Here is a 17,310-nt window from a genome sequence, read left to right as displayed (position 1 = left end):
AATTTGAAACTCTGGCGTTGAGAAAGTCTGTAAGAAATCCAAATCCTGAGATAGAGAAATGAAGTCCTAGGGAAAAGGAGAAGAACAAATAGATCAAACGTTTGCACCAACTTCACCCTGCCTTCCTTTGCATGGTGATGATTAAGGAAACATATGAAACCCCTCATCCTCTGAACATAATAAATCGCAAACCTTGCCTGCTAATCTGGGACTAGAACAACATTGAATCCTAGTTAAGAAGTAAATTAGGTCACAGTGATTTCTGCTATGATTGGTGATATAAATAATTTACAAATAATAAAATGTTGGGCAAAATAAGATTGTATTAAAGGAACTTAATTAAAGAAATCAGAGTAATTTAATATTGACAGAAGAATTCTAAGAGTCTGACTCCTAAATATCTCTTTAAAAGGTCCATGAAATAATTAGTTACATCCTCTCACAAGTCACAGCGCTCTAAGTAAGTGGGTATCTTTAATTGCAGTCACAGCGCCATCACTTGGTAAACCTTGTTTATGGAATGCCATGATCAATTTTCCTTCCAAATTAAAGCACAGACATGATCTCAGTTGTAAAATCAGGTCAAATTGCAAATACAGCTTCCAAGTTATGAACACCTCTTGGCAGGAGCATTGACGTCATTTAATTGCTGAGCTCCAGCAGTAATTTTGACTCTTAAAAAATCCACTCTGTTTATGTCCCTGCACTCTTCTGTGTCTTTGCTATGTTCTTCTCAAGCTGGGCTCAGAGTTCAGCCTCATGACACTGTGTTTGTGGCAAGTCAAATGAACGGCGTCGGAGTAGTTTATCTGATGGTGATAAGAAAGGATCAATACACCCTTCACTAGATTCAGATATATAATGTACAAAGCTAGGTATAGGAACTTCCCAACCTTTCAGTTCTACCACTAAAGCAGTACAGACACAACACTTGCTCATTTGCTTCATCTCTCTCTTGAGGAAGTTGCTTGTTTTCTTACAGTGTCTGCAGATGCAAATGGATTAAAGAACACCAAACAGCTTGTACATTCTCTTCTTTGTAGTTTGACCTACAGAGGAATCCAGCATTTGCCACAAAGTCCCCTACTATGAAACTTTTCTGTAATGATTGAAAAGTTAGGGGCTCACTTTCCCTCTCCCCTCTGTAGAAGAGGTAGGCAACCCTCTTCTGTCAGTGTTGAAACAATACATGAGAAGCTAAGGGTAAATTGGGTTCTACATTTGTGGCAACTTTTTTGAGTTTTTACAGTAAAGGGCAGCTCCGGTGGACTTGAATTAGCCATCTTTTCCCTTTCTGCCTATCACAGTTATTTATGGGCCATACCTTGAACATTCTAGAGTTTAAATTGAAAATACTTTGAATGTGTTACCCCGTTACCTTATTCTTTGTATCAGCAAAAAAGTGAAAAGCTATTCTGTTACTATAAGAAAAGTGCTTATGCAGTACTTACGTTGCTAATAATAACACAGACTGGGTAAACTGTAAGGAAAAAGCTCATTTGGGCTCACATTTCTGAAGCTATAAGATCAAGGGCTTGCATCTGGCAATGGTCTTCTAGCTGGCAAAGTCCTGAGACAATTCAGGCATAACATGGACAGAGGCAGGAAATATATGTGCATTTTGTGTATGCATGTGTATGTGTGAGTTTATATGTGTGGTTATGTGTGTGTGAGTGAGTGTTCACATGCTCATACACACATGCCTACTCTATCCTCCTTCTTATAAATTTCCACCCATTTAAATCCCAACAGTGGGGATGGAATTTCAACATGTGAAGTCTTAGAAGATACCCAAACCAGAGTAGCATGCAAAAGAAAGGAAGACAAAGTAAACTAGTTTACTAGTAAAGTAGTAAACCCTGCCGAGGCACTTCCATATCAATGACAACTGGGTGACATCAAGAAGTTATTTAACTTATCTACATCAGGGTCCTTATATCAATGACAGTAATGGCCAAAGTATTTGACACTCCATTTGCAATGAACATTTAACCAATAGCATGTGTCAAACAACTGTAAAAAGTCATGGTGCATAAAGTACTTAGTGTTTAGCCCAATTTGATAACTTGATGATAAAGCAAAGAGACTCAAGAGGAAGTTCTCCAAGGGCATCCATTGCTTTCCATAACTATCAGAATCCATAAAAGTTTCACATATACTACTACCTTCAGCAACAAATAATCACTCACCTTTGGTTGACAAAACCATATTATAAAAGCACATTATAAAAACGATTGTGGACTGTTCACCTGCTGAAATGGCAAATGGTACCCTATAGAATGGAACTATTAGTGGATGAGAGGGCACAAGAATTCTGTCACCTATAACTGGATTTCTTTGTTAAGATCTCAATCTTGTGTTTCAGAAACAATAATCAAACCATGATCCTCATTTTCTAAGCAAGATGCCATTGAATTATTGGTAGTTCCCCATAAGGAGGTCAATGAGTAAATTCAAGGTGCTTACATTTATTTTGCTCTCTTTAACTTCAAATAGTTATTCAAGAGTCTGGTTTGAAAATATTTTAAGACTCTGTCTTCATCTTTTGTGTGAATTCATAAAGGCATCTCTTAATAGGAAGATATGCAGATATATAGCAAATTAAATATGAACAAAGTAAATTAATATCCTAATTTATTTGTAGAAAAATGCTCTATGTAGTTTAGAAAACACTCATTCTCTTTTAATATGAGAATCTTTCTACTGAGTCAGACAGTGGTTTCTTTAAGAAACGAGGAGAAAAATGTGCAACATCCTTCATTCACTTTGCATCATTTTATAGGGTTAGAAAATGTAGATAATCTTCAGGATATATTTTCTATGGCTCCCAGGTGTATGAACACAGATGTTGCAACATTAAGATTTGAAGTTAGCTCTACCAAAATATGGATTTTTAAAAGAAGGAAAATATTCAGCAGAAGCTCATGCTGATAAAATTACACAATAGTACAATGGACATCTCCCTAGGAGACCTGAATGACAGAATTTTCAACAGGCAGAAAGTGGGGTTTCACATATGGCAGCTCTCCTCATACAGCCATATCGCCTCATCCTAAATGAGCCCTGGTTTATGCTTTCCCGGCAGGATCTGCAATGTATTTAAAATTTAGGAAAATAGCATCTTTTAGGTTAATAACTAAATAGGAGAGAGGTATAGGAGATGCTTGCTAAAAAGGATCTCATGTTTTGTATAAAATTTTACCCCTCATCAAATTTAGAGGTTTTTTTGTTATAAAGTTTCGATGATACCAACATGTATCATTATTAAAACAAAATTTTCCATCTTTATTTAGTATGCATGTTGGACTTTTTATTCAAGGTTTACCCAGAGTATAGACATTTGCTCTCAATTATTTTTCTTAGAACAATTAATTAGTGCAATGTGGGTGGAACAGGAACAGTTCACCTGTTTATTTAAAGTTGACCAAAATTGTTTGGGAGCTTCAAGTGTGCTATATCCTTGGGACTTCTTGGAGAAAGAGGCATATGGACAGGAATCCAGGCAAAATGCTGTGTGTGAGCCCGTGATGAGCATGAATTTTTGTTTTAATGTTCACACTTTTCAACTGGCCAGTAGGACCATGAGGCACATGCAGGAGCCATGTCATGTGTTCATGTCTTGTGTCCTGTGTGATTGCTGGTAAATCTTTTGATATCTAAGCATTTCTAAGGGAGTAATTGGAGACATAGACTCAATGATAAAATTATATGGTTTCAATTTGTTCAATTTTCAAAGAAGGCCAACTTTGAAGGGCATATTCTTGAAGGAAAATGTCTGATAACACTGAAATGGTGGGATTTCTCTAGTTTTGCTTAGTTTATTCCATTGGTGAAAATACAGAGCCTCCTAGGCCATTCACAGAGATGATCAGAATAATAACATTTTACATTAGGATCCATCAAGAACTGGAAATCTAACTTACCCTGAAGATTCATAAGTGAGGAAGTATGCCATTCTGCTTAACTTTGGTTTATACAAACTCTGCTCAGAACCACCCTTTTTCATCACCATCCTCTCTCTCTCTCTCTCTCTCTCTCTCTCTCTCTCTCTCTCTCTCCATGCACAGCAACATTCTTTCTGGCGCTCCTCTGGTGACTGGTGCATATTTCGGTGAATATATAGTAGGCCAGCCACTTATTCTTCTGCTGCTTACCATCCTGACCCATCAGAGGTTTAGCTTGTCTTTAGGGCACCAGTTCTCCACTCTTGGTGCTGTCCATTATTGATGGTACTCCCACATGGGTGACCATATTGTTTTGTCTTTCCTTGGAAAGTACCACCTGGATCTGCAATGTAGCCTCCTGTGAGATCACTAACACTGGGGGTTCCAGAGCCAGTCCGTGCTGTGCTAATGATAACCAGCTTATTCGGGTTTTCTTTTGACTTGTGAAAAACACGACATAAACTTGAATAATAAATCCTGCTCAGAACTGGCCTGGGTTTCCCTCTCTATGTTGCATCTTGCATCTCGGATAATAGGTTAACTTTCTGGGACCTCCCATTTCAGGCACCCTGTGTTTCTTCTCTTCAAATGAACTCAGCTGAGCAGGGCTGTGGTTCTCAGCTTCCTGGGGCACTTTGATTACAATGACTTGCTTCTGTTCTTCCATCTCTCTCTAATCTTCCTTTGCGGCCAGAAATTTTCAACTCAGATTTGTTTTAAGATCAATTTTACATGAAAAAGGGGTTGGTCCCTTTGTAGGCTTGATGTAAATTCTGAAGTGTTCTATGGAATTCCCTGTGTGTGTTAAATACATTGAACATAAAATTAGAATGTTTTAACCTAAGTTCTAATTTAATATTATTTTAAGGTTGTTTTCAGAATGTTAAACTATTTTATGTTTCACATTTGAATAAACATGCACAGAATAGGAAATCTACTCATTCTCAATAAAAACATTGATATATATAATATATATATGTTATATGTATATAATATATATAGTGTGTCTCTATAAACATAGAATCTGTCCAAACTTTCTAGTCAGTTGTGATCACCTTTTCTTTTACATGTTACAAGAATTTGATGACCCCTTTCTGTGTCCCTGACACTTCTTCAGAGTGATACTGTTCTCATATCAGGTCCTAAGCATCCAACACAACACTCACACCTTTTAACTTCAGCTTTACCTTGGTCTTCACCACAGGGTCTCCAGTGATTGCTGGACCTCCCATGCAGACACTCCACCCCTAGGACATCCCTCAAGAAGCACACTCTCAAAAGATGTGTGTAAGCTTAAGTGGGTGCTAGCATCGGGCTTGCAATTCATTACTCGCTGGTCCCTCTCTGAAGACTCCTCTAAGAATGCTCCAGCATCCAGCGACATTCTGCATCCTCTTTGCCTTGTTTTATCTCCTCCCCTTTACTCCCTTTACTAATTGCCATACTTCATTAACAGTTGAACTTGTTTCATGTTTAGGTTAGTCTGGTATTGGCCCGAGGCATGTACTTCTACAACTGTGAGACTCATGGAAGTCATTTTCAAAATCGAAAAAATCTGTCTATCCCTATGTAAAATTCTAACTCCAAATGTTAGGCTTGTTCCTTTCTGAAATATTAGAGTTCTGAAACTCCGTATATAAAGCACCCGAGTTCTTATCACAAGTAATGAAAAGATTAATTTTTATTTGCAACTAAATCTAATATTTTATAATATATTATCCTTAAATATTCCATAAAAATAACTTCCTCTAAAGACAGCAAGCATAAATTATTAGCATTTGGTGACACTGTGTTTAGATTACTCCCCAGGATGTTTTATAAGGCTGAATTTCAATTTCCAGGAAGATAAAATCATGACCATCAGGAAAAATTAAATGCCTGCAAAGAATTTTATTTAAATCATTGGTTAATAACAGAAGCAGAATCACATTAAAACCATATCAGGAGAGTTTTTGAACTGTGTATCTATAAAATATGATTGTTATAGCCTATGTCATGAAATACAGGTAAAAGGATATGTGTATGGATTGTGGTTATATAATAGAACATTTGGGATTGTGACTTCGGAACATTCCCCTTCAAACACAGCTCAGGAGTGCTGAAGTTTTCATGGAGGTTAATGTCAAAAAGAACAAAGAAAGACAACTTTTTCCACCGTGGACATGTCATTGCCATTGTGATAAAAAAAATCCACCTTTATTGTTAGGTTTTCTATTCATAAACTTCTTTTACTAGATACATAAAATAGTCCATTCTTTAGAAAGCCCAATAACCCAGCACATGAATCTGATATTGGATTATCCCACAATAAAACTGGGTGACTGCTAAGCATCCCCCTGAGATGATACCAGGAATGTGTCTCTCTGCTCCACTGTGAAACCTTAGGCAATTTTTAAAAAACAGTATACTGAATGTAAAATTAAGATTGCCATTTTAACCCTTTCAGTCAACCTCACTGAGTTCATGCTTATTACCTATTTGACATGTAAACCAGACCACGATAGAATACTGAGTGTGGGGGCTCAAAAATGTGAGCTTATTCCCACCTTGTCTGAAGGTCAAAGAGTTTCAGCTTGCTCAAGGTTGTGAACAACAAGTGTGGCTGCACACCCTGTCCTGGGGTGAGGTTACTTAGTAAGACAACCCAAACAGGTAGACCAACTCCACCCTGACCAAAGGTCAGAGAATTCTGCTCCTTCTTTTGAATTAGGTTTGAGGTAGGTTTGAAATAGGGAGTGGCTGCCTTCAGGATACTTGGTCTAGGGTGGATTCACTACCTAAACAACAGAGTGTTTTCTCATGAATTAATAGCTTGATGTCTCAAAGCATTGAAGCAAGTAACTGTTCTAGTTGTCCTTTGTATCTTGTTAAAGCAGTCTTCTGCTTTTCCCCCTTGTTATATTGGGGTATAAAAGTATATGGAAAATTAAATGGGTGATTTCAGTATTCACTGGAGATCCCTACCTGTACTATCCTATGCTTCTGTTTTATTATTTTCACTCTCTTTGCTTATTTTTCTAATCCCCATGCCCCTGCCCTGGTAAGTGGTTTACTTGTTGAAGCTGGTCTCCGACAACTGAGGTAGTGTTATAGGTTGTTTTAGGAAAGGACAATAGCTTTCAGAGACTTCAGAGATTATAGCATCCCTCTTGTCATTTTGAACCAAGGATAGTTTTTTCCATATACTGTACTCTATCCTGGGCACATGCCCACCATATTGCTACACTGTGCTTATACTATATATACAATAAGCATATATATTTTTCTAAGAAGCCTAGATGTAAGATGTATTATTATGCAAAAATCAAACCTCATTAATTAATGTAAGATACAATAACTTTTATTGAATATTTATTGAAAATATTCTACAAGACCAAACAAGACATGGAAGCTTAGTCTATTCACTTTGAGAATGTGTCACAAGAAAATTTTAGGTTAGGTAACGTACAGCTTGAGCTTCATCAGATTAGTCTTCTGAGTCACTTGTAATCAGCCAACAATATCTATTTGTTTCACATGGTATATTCCTGTGTCAATAAGACCTTCAATAGTTCAAAATTCAAGGGAGTTTCACACAGGACTTATAATTCATTGGCTTCTAAATCTCCTGAGACTTGATGCTGTTACATAAAGCTAGTCTACTTTTCTTGCTTCTCTTTAGGTATCAGTGGTAAACCGTTCATTTTAACCAACTTTGTCCCTATCTTACTACTAAGGTCAGGGACTTTGATCCAAGCCATTGCAATTCTTTCTGTGCTTTTTGGTAGTTTGGGCACATATGTAATTAATTCTATAATTCTTGACCAATTAAAATGTCAAAAATTCAGTGTTTAATAGATGTTAAATAAAAATACAGGATTTTTATTGTGAATCCCAATATTTATTTCTCAGTGGAATTACATGGAAAGTAGACAAGGAAAACCTGATTACAGGCAAAGTAACCAAGTAAGGTTCTCATTTTCCCTGCTAGCCAATACTTACTAGTGGGAGCTTCATGCCAGGACTTGGGTTCTTGGTGACCCTAATGGACAAATACATGTTTCATTCATGCATTTGCTCACTTACTAATTCATTCACCTGCTCAGTACTGATTGAGTGTGTAATTTGTGCCAGAAACTATGTAGCTACTGCTATAGAGTATGCATTGGTATGGATTTTGGTTTATTGATATAAATTTAAGGTCAATTTTATTATACTGTGTATATGTATATTTCTGCTCTTGATTAAGGTATTGTGTTTATGAGGCTCATTTGAAAATTTAATGTATAATTTGGAAATATGGATTAATAGATAATCATCTATATAGTCAAGCTTGTAGTCATGTTAGTTAGATTTTTCTAGATGTACAGAGATGTGTTTCAGATGGGTAGGGATTCTTTAAATCTTTCAAAGACTACAGAATATGGCATTTAAAAGGTTTCATGAAAGTGAGACACACATGCTTATGGCAGGACCAATTGCTTCAAGAAGAAGATAGATATCGAAGAGGCTCCTTACAGAGTTAGTTAGCCATTTAGGCAAGTAACAGCTCTTGCCTGGACTGATTGATGAACTGGACATGCAGGACCCATATAGAAATGACTGCTGACCTCACCTAAAGGTGAGACTGTCCTTCTGGGTTCCTACTTCATGAAAGAGTCTGCTAGACATTCTGCAGGGCACAGAAGAAAGTGACTGACAAACTGCCAATATAGGCGGAACTGTCTTTGAAATTTCTCACTTGTGGAAAAGTCAACTGTATACTATGGGCCTGTGGGGTGAAGACTGGATGCCCCAATGATACAGAAGAACTTTGAGTGTCTGTCCTGGCAGCAAGATGTCTCTGTCAATTCTAGAGATTTGGAAGTTGCTTACAACGTACTTTCTGTTTACTTAGGTAATATTATAAACATCTGGAGTTTTTGATCGAATTGAAGAATAGATAAAAACAATACAGTTTTCCTTAGTTATGATAAAAGATAAAATAGATATAGCTGTAATTCTTGCTTGGTAACAGTTTTATGTAATTTTACTATGTTAAAGTTAAAACTTTACTTTTTATTTAAATAGAAAAGGGAAGGTGATGTGGAATTTTCGTCTGTATGCTGTGATTATCATTGATAAATAAAGGAACTGCTTTGGACCTATAGCAGAGCCATAAGGGAACAGAGCTAGGCAAGGAAAACTAAGCTTAATGCTGGGAGAAAGGAGGCAGAGTCAGGGAGAAGCCATGGAGCCACCGCCAGAGACAGACATGCTGAAACTTTGCTGGTAGGCCCACAACTTTGTGGTGAGACACAATTTAATAGAAATTGGTTAAATTAAGATTTAAGAGTTAGCCAATAAGAAGCTAGGATTAATTGGTCAAGCACTGATTTAATTAATACAGTTTCTGTGTGATTATTTTGGGGCTAAGCAGCTGGGAACCAACAAGCTGCTCCAACTGGACCTGAATGAGACAAATAAAGTCATTGAGGGGCCCACTTCAGACCTCTCCAGAGCAGAAAGGATGGAGCCCAAACCAAAACTTGTTTGCCCCCACCAAATTTCCATTTCTTGCTATATACTCTACCATCTACAAGTACACATTATATATATCTTTAAAATAATCTCCTTCTTATCCAAACATCAGCTCGAAGAGTGGTGTATCAGTGTCCCCTCATTGTTAATATATTACTGTTTCTTTTAGATTTCAATTATGCTGGTATTTGCCTTGTATATGCCGATGCTCTGATGTGAGGAGAAAATGTTTATGATTGCTATGTCTTATCAATGATCATTTAATGACTTTGTTTCATGTGACCATTTTTGATTTAATATCAGATTGGTCTCTGTCTCTCTTAGCACATGAAAGAGTGGTGGAATGAAGTTGTCAGAACAGAGCTGGAGTAGGAGCATGTAGGGAAGAAATCCTCAGCTGTCCTAAAAAGTCTGTCTGACCTGGAGACTTGCTGGCAGCTCAAAAGCAGGCAGATGGTTTCCTTCATTGATTTCTCTGTTTTTCATGTTAAACTATAGACTGCAGTCAGTAAAAACCATAAACTATCACATTTATTGCACTCGGTTGGGCTTTTGTATAGGACTCATATATAATTATGTGAAATTCAAATTTCAAGCTCCATAAATAAAGTTTTATGGGAAAATGCAAAGCTTGAAACATTTACTGCCTGGCTCTTTCCAGTAAAAATAAAATAAATAAAACCAATTGCTAGGGCCCTTTTGCAGCATTTGAACATAGCCCAGATTACTCAAAACCTGGTATCAAAGCAATTTGGTACAAGCGCCCCCGAATTATGAAGTATTTCTTCACACTGTCAAGTGTATATACACTTGAGTTATCTCCCTGTGCGTGCCTTAGCCCCACAATGCCATGCAGTATTTGCCCCTTCCACACTGCTCCCTAAAATGGTAGAATGGAAGAAAATGGCTCCTTCTGATGCCAGGCTTCCTGAAGTGCTCCGTCTTTCTCTGACCTGCCTTTGTCAGTTAAAAAAAAAAAAAAAAAAAAAAAAAAACCGTCTTGTTCTCTCTCAGAATAACGTCTTAAATTTCCTTTGAAGAGTATTTCTTTTTTCTGCAGTCATACATAAAAGGAGATTCTGCCTACTTCCAGTGAACTGGTTTTACTTTCTCTAAGCCTGACAAAAGTAAGACTTTCACTGTAGCTGTGGACTAAAGACCTCAGCCAGGCACAGGGACAGAGAGGCCAACAGTCAGAGCGACAGAACCAGTGCAGGTCACTCTCTGCTGTAAGTGGGCAAGACTGTAATACCGTAGCTGCACGAATAAATGGTCGTTCACACTTTTAGTTACAAATACTAGAACATTGTCTGCCCTAAATTAATACGTACCTGTACACAGTTTGAGAAAAGCTAACCTTAAATTCAGATGTTGGTTGGAGTTAGAAATTCAACGTTTATTTAAATAGAAGCTGTTTGTTTTTAAGTATAGAAACGGACCCAGAAATGTTGTATCGTGTATTTTGGATAGACTGTTTATTGCATGTGGCTTTAGAAGTAATGATTTCACTTAACTCGTCAGATGCAGGACCTGCCAAACCCCACTGATTGTACGTAAGGTGTGCACCCTGATTTGAAATTCAAATGTAAGTGCGACTTTCCTCTCCGCTTTTAGGAGGACACTCACTTTCTTTCCATTGCCACTTATACGTCAGGTGCCTTCGTTTCAGCTTAGCGTGGAAAGAGCAGGTGGTATACAGAGCTCTTTGAATGTTAATTATTTTTTTCATCTATTTCACCGTGAGGATTTACCTTTCAATTTGATTTTATAATCAAGATGGAAACAATTAGAGATCTTGCCGCCTGAATGTTTCACTACATTTGTTTTATGACATCTGCTTTGATGATTTAAAAAAAAAAAAAAGAAAAGGGAGGTCCATACATCTTTTAAGAATAGGAAAGGGTTCGGGTTGGCTGTGTGCAGTTGTTTCATTTCAATGTGAACCTTTACTGCTGAGGTGAGCAGTCCAGTTTCTGGTGATAAATACGCTATTGTGAGAACTTGCTTTTTGTTTTAGATGCAACCTAATATATTATTTAGTTGTTATAGTTTATTTCCTCTAATTTTAATTGAAATTACATTGAAAAACAGCTGCTGAGAAATAAGTAAGAATGGAGGCAAAGCTATGTGGTTTTCTTTCCGTAAAACAGCATCTCTCTGTAGTCTAAGATGGCCTTAACTAATGATCCTCCTGCCTCAGACTGTGGGATTAAAGGTAGGCCCCACTGTACTTAGCTTTGTCTGTCTTTCTCTTAAAGGCACATTTTGAAGAATATTTTTTCACATTTAGTCACATTTAGTTTATCCCTTAAATAGTAATCATAATTAAACTGTTCGTGGGTTATGTACTTACAAGAATATTTCCTAAAGGTTGGGTGTGGTGAAACATGGTTTTAATCCCAGCATTTGGGAGGAAGAAGCAGGTATATCTCTGTGAGTTCACTAGTCTAGTCTACAAAGCAGTTCCAGATGTCAACCAGAGTCACATACTGAGACCCTGACTTTAAAAAAGAATAGTTCTAGTAACTCTTTAGGATTCTAATACCGTGGGTGTTGGTGGGCTTTGGCATCAACTCTGAGACACCACCATCATATGGGAAACTGCTGGTCTCATCCACTGTTTGAATTAGCACTGCTACTCTAGTATTTTGCTTCAAAATCCAGAACAACAAAAGGAAACATAACCAGCAATATTATATTCTCTCAACTTTCTTGTCTTGTGTTGTGGGTGAACAAATATTTGAATGAAGCGAAGATAGAGGGTGGGATCATAGAGTGGCCTCCTCAGTTGCTACAGCTGCGCTTCCAGTGACGTTCAACACACAAATATGTGCCCAGCACTCATTTGTACAAGGAATCCAGACGGGAGTTGGCAGAAGAACAAGAGAGGGACAGACAGACAAAAAGATCAAAGACATGGAAACAGACCCATCAATGGCAGTTCTCATCATGCGACTCTGGAACTAGGAAAAAAAACAGCATCAGCTGTGTCTGGAAACTTGCTAGGCATGCAAATTCCTGATCTCTATCCCAAGCAGACTCCTTCTGGGCTCATGACTTGCGGTTTTGTTTTAGAAGTCACCATACTTCATTAAGTCTTGGACCATATGAACCTGGCATGCACTTCCTAATTTTTACTAGGAAACTTATATTTATGTATCCTAAGGACAAGACTGTAAAAACAGAAGATGAGAAAAGCTGAGTCAGGAGGCTCATGGGCCATAATTTCCTGGCAACAGTAATCCCATTTCCCGTGGGTATATCCCCACCTTGAGGAGGAGAGCTTCTGATGGAGTTGAGCCAGATCACCTGAAGCATTAGTCAGGAGCTGCTGGGATTTAGCCCTCTAGCAGGTCTGAAGACAGTGGGCTGTCAAGAGTTGTGTGTTTGTAACAAAATCCCTGGTGATGCCAATGCTGCTAGTCCAGGGACTACACCCGTATAAGTGGTAAAGCTGCGACGCATCATCCAAACCAGCTACCTTGCACCAGGCACTGTGGCTGGAAAAGCTTAGTTAGCATCATTATGGTCTCCCAGAACCTGCAGGTAGGGCCAAACTTGAGTGTTACTAGGTATTTTGGTCCTTAAACTACTTACCACTTTGTTCCCTCATATCTTAAAGAAACTAAAAGGTGGAAATTATAGAGGTAAAATGCAGTTTAATTCCCAGCTCTGACTCTCTCAACGCCTTGTGCCTTCTTACAATTTTAGAGAAAAATCAAAAGACAAAGGGCTAGAACATGTGTAAATTTAACCCTGAGACAGGCCAACCAGGCCTTTCTTTGAGTGCCAGAGGACCTGGGTCCCTGGTTATCTCCACTCTGTTACAAGACAGTTTTTCATTCAATTCTTGGCTAAGAAAAAGTGGATAAAAAAAAAAATCCCAAGTTTTGGAAGAAAAAAGTAATCTTTTCTGGGGATGTAGAGGGGGTGGTAGATAGAGGTAGGTATGAGGTCCCTAGTCATTCTTGGCCTGGCAGAATTTTTTTCCCTTAAGTCCATTCCTCTGATGTAACTGAGAAAAAGTTTACAGTCTGATCCACCATTAGGGAAGCAACAAAAGCATCTCCCTTCCAAATTTCTCCTTTCTCATCAGGACTTAAGAATGAGCACAAGACCAAGGTCCACCGGAGGCCATTAGCTCCAAGCTTCTGTTCCACGTGTTTCCTCTGTTGCCAAATGCAAAGTGCAATCCTTCTACACCAGCAGAGAACCAAAGAGAAACACAGGGCCATCCCACAATCCGGAGCGTGGACACAGGGAGAAGGGCCCCGATTATTTGCAGCCGTCCATACACAGGCGAGTTTTGTGTTCAGAAAGCCTGTTAACACCAAAGTCCTTCTTCCCAGACCTTACTGCACAGAGAATAAGCAATAGGAGACAAAATGGGGGAAACCCCCTTCATTTGGGTAATTTCGCTCACCCAGACATAGGACTCATGAGAGCGAAAGTGGTGTTTCATTTACAAATGCTGGAAAAAAAAATAAGATTTGGGACCTAAGTCATTCAACTTGCAGGAGTTATCCTATAACAGAGTAAAAATAGGCTTCAGTCTAAGCTGTTCCTTGAGTCAGTTTGTCTTCCAAAAAATCAAACAATTTCTCAGTTGAATTTCGAGGGGATTAGTTATTTTTAAAAAGAAAAAGAAAAAAAAAACCGCAAAACCCGAAGCTAGCTTTTAGAACGACACACATAAGCTGTTTGCCATATTGAGTCAACACCTGGGGCATTGATTTGAAAGCCAAACGCAGCCTGTTCACCTGCACTGCCAAGGATAACAGAAGCAACTGTCTCAGTGCCATGGGAGAGAACCGCGTCACTGGGGCTCCATCTGCAACCACCTTAGAAAACCAAAGATAACCAAGGAGGAAAGGCTTTGTGGTGAAACCCGACTTTCAACTTAAGAACCTTCTTCCTTTCTTCAGACCAACTGTGTTTTCCAACTTATAATGATTTTTCTTTTCCCTCCAAGCCTACCAAATTCTCCCTGCTCTTTCTAGTTCCCATCTTCGGCCTTGCTTACTCAGCGAGGCACTGCGTCTGTTGCTGCCCAGCCCTGCAAGCTTGTTTTTGGCTGCCCTTTCCCAACGTTCCAAGCAGTAATGGTCTCATTGACCCCATAATTAAAGAAGTCCTCTGCCTCCCCACTCTGGCTGGCTGCCCACCCCTGCTTCTCCCCTAGTATTCTTTCAGTGAGACCACCAACAGATGGAGAGAGATTTTTCACCCCTTCAAAGCTTTCTGTTTTTTTCCCATCGCATCAAGCATATCTCGGCCAAAGCGTAATTAGCTTAAGGCCCTTCAGTCCTCACAGGAGATCTGTTAAAAGACCCAAGCAATTTCAATAAAGAGCTTGAAAAGCAAATCCTGAAGGCTGTGCCTAACCACAGGGGAGCCGCTATTATGTAGAAGCAGAGACCTCTCTCTGGTCCTCACACCTCCCCTTCTTCGCGCATTTTAAAATTCTCAGTGTATTCATGAGGCCTCCGGGGGCTTTGGGATCTTAGGACCTTTATTGAGTAGGTGGGATATTTAAGCGCTTTCTCTTGAGCAGGTCGGCCTTTGGCTCCTTTTAATTGATTTTAATCACGGGGTGCTTTTCGAGGAGCCTTAAGAATACTTCCAAATGGCCAACAGTTTGTTTGCTAAGTCTCTTAGACCTTTCATTCACTTTGTTTTCTGCATCCTTTGGTTGTTGGGAAAGAGCTGGTAAGTTTCCTTTGTGCTTCCGAGCAGTTGATAATGAAGGCTAAATTAATTAATGGCGATACAGATCTGCACCCTACCTTTGAGTGGTGGTGACCCTTAAATTTTGAATAACCATATGTATTGCAGGGTTGATCCCTTAGTCCCTTGCCCTCTTTGTTCCCATCTGTGGGAGAAAGCAAGTGTTTGAGACAAAATTAAACTCTGTTTTCATTAAATATGAAGTGGAGCTGAGCTTAAGTCTCTGGAGCGCACAAGGCTTGTAGGATGCTGGAGAGGCCTGGCCTCACTGGGAGCCACTGGTAATATGTATTTTCCCCACTCACTCCAGAGGAGGCTGGAGCTCAGGTGTTGGGTAAGATGACAGTGTTCCCACATCTAATTTCCTACTCCTGAGACTGGGGGCAATGGGGGGGGGAGGGAAAAAGGAGAGAATTTCCCTTTATAAATCGCTTAGCATCTCCAGCGATAAGACACAAAGCTTGATTCGAGTGCCTTGTGTTGTCCTGGGTACGCTAATCAGTTCCTAGAGGGGCATCAACTTTGAAGACATTGCAGCTGCCTATACTCCAGCTGAAGAGGACCTCATAGTCAGAACTGAGGAGATCTCCATTGTAAAACAGGAATATGGCTATGTAGCGTGATGGGAAGTTGGCTTGCCAGGCAGATGCCTAAGACTTAGAGATTAATTTATTGTTATCTACAAAATATGACAGTGTTTGAAGCAAAAATTGACTTGCAGACAGATGAACCCAGGATGGATGTTGTCAGCGGGTATGACAAGTAAAAATGTAATCTTTTATAGCCGCTTTTCATAAATGTTTGTTTTGCACTAAAGGATGATTGATAACAGGGAATGACGAGGCTGCACCATCGTCGCTAGACTGTCTCAGCTAGAGAAGCATGCCGTTCTGAGTCACAGAAACATGAAGGATTGTGAGAGGATCAGTAACTCCAAGAGCAGAAAAGACGCTGCTTACACAGCCTTCGCTTGATAGCAACAGTGATGCAGAGGGGTGATTACCTCGTGGGTGTGACAGTGTCCCCAAAATATACAGAAATGATCTCTTCAGAGCTCACAGGACAGTGTGACCATTGCCACAATGCCAGGAACTGGTTTGTTCCATTTTTTTCCAAACAGCTGTGCTTTATCTGAGAACTTTTGAGACCAGTTACTTACATTTTGAAATTTTCTCAAATGCTTTCTCTATTGTAAAGGTCCAAAACGTTGGGTGTTCAAAAGTAAAATAGACTTAGCCAGGGTCATCCAGGTGCACTAGTGGAAAGAGGACCCGAAGCACAATGTCTAACTTTCCACATTCTTTCTCCCTTGGTTCAACATTTTCCCGTCTTTCTCTTGCGTGAGACTCTAAGTGCCTGGTAGGATAAAATATGGCATTTTAATTTTGCCCTTTTCAGAGTAGCACGCCTAGTTCTGCGCCACACCCTCTGATGCTCTAGGTCCTATGATTTTCCTTTCAGACTTCCTTACTGCAGAAACCCATCTGCCAAGGGAAGTGTGCAGTGAAGAACTCATTGCCTTTCAGAGCAGGTCTCCTATCCTCAGAGGATTCTTAATATTCATGGGGAAACTCCGCTTCTTTCCTGAATCATCTGCTGATTCACTCCAGTTCCTCTGTACAGAGGAAACTAAAACAAACCTGGACACGTGGCCAAAGTCCCTGAAAAAAATTGTCATCTTGTCAACCACTCAACACGTTTCTGCTTATTCCACGCAGGTCTAATGTTGCATGGTCTTCACGCTTTCTTTTCTTGACTGTGTACGTTTTCCTAGCCAGATTTGCTCACTTCTCCTACAAAGCTGTACACATAGGCAAACATATGTTGGTTATAGGGATTGTATGATGTGATATGTGTAAAGCTCTAGCAGTAGTGTCAGACACATGGAAAATGCTCATTCAGTGCTCCTTAATGTGGTTATCACGGTTCTACATAGATACCCATACCCCAAGTCAAGACACAAAGTCACTTATTTGTTTAAACAATGAGGAATGGAAGAACTACAGGAACACTGGGTCAAAGGCTACCTACTGCCTGTCCCTAATTGCTCAGCCAATCTTCTTTTAGTCCTGGCAAGTACCATGAGGGATCATGAGGGCACTGCAGAGACAGCCTGCCCAATTTCATCTTCTAAATAGGC

At 39.3% G+C, this 17,310-nt stretch overlaps 1 protein-coding gene across 4 annotated transcripts in view; it reads left to right on the top strand.

The window, feature by feature from the left end:
• Positions 1-17,310, top strand: part of Macrod2 (mono-ADP ribosylhydrolase 2) — a 1,907,927-nt gene that overhangs the window by 1,839,958 nt on the left and 50,659 nt on the right. The gene's annotated exons all lie outside the window — the stretch shown is intronic.

The sequence above is a fragment of the Microtus oregoni genome, unplaced genomic scaffold, assembly GCF_018167655.1.
Source record: "Microtus oregoni isolate MIOR12 unplaced genomic scaffold, Mior012 000020F_ref0000438, whole genome shotgun sequence".
In the NCBI taxonomy this organism is placed as follows: domain Eukaryota; kingdom Metazoa; phylum Chordata; class Mammalia; order Rodentia; family Cricetidae; genus Microtus; species Microtus oregoni.
This window is presented reverse-complemented; position numbering and strand designations above follow the sequence as displayed.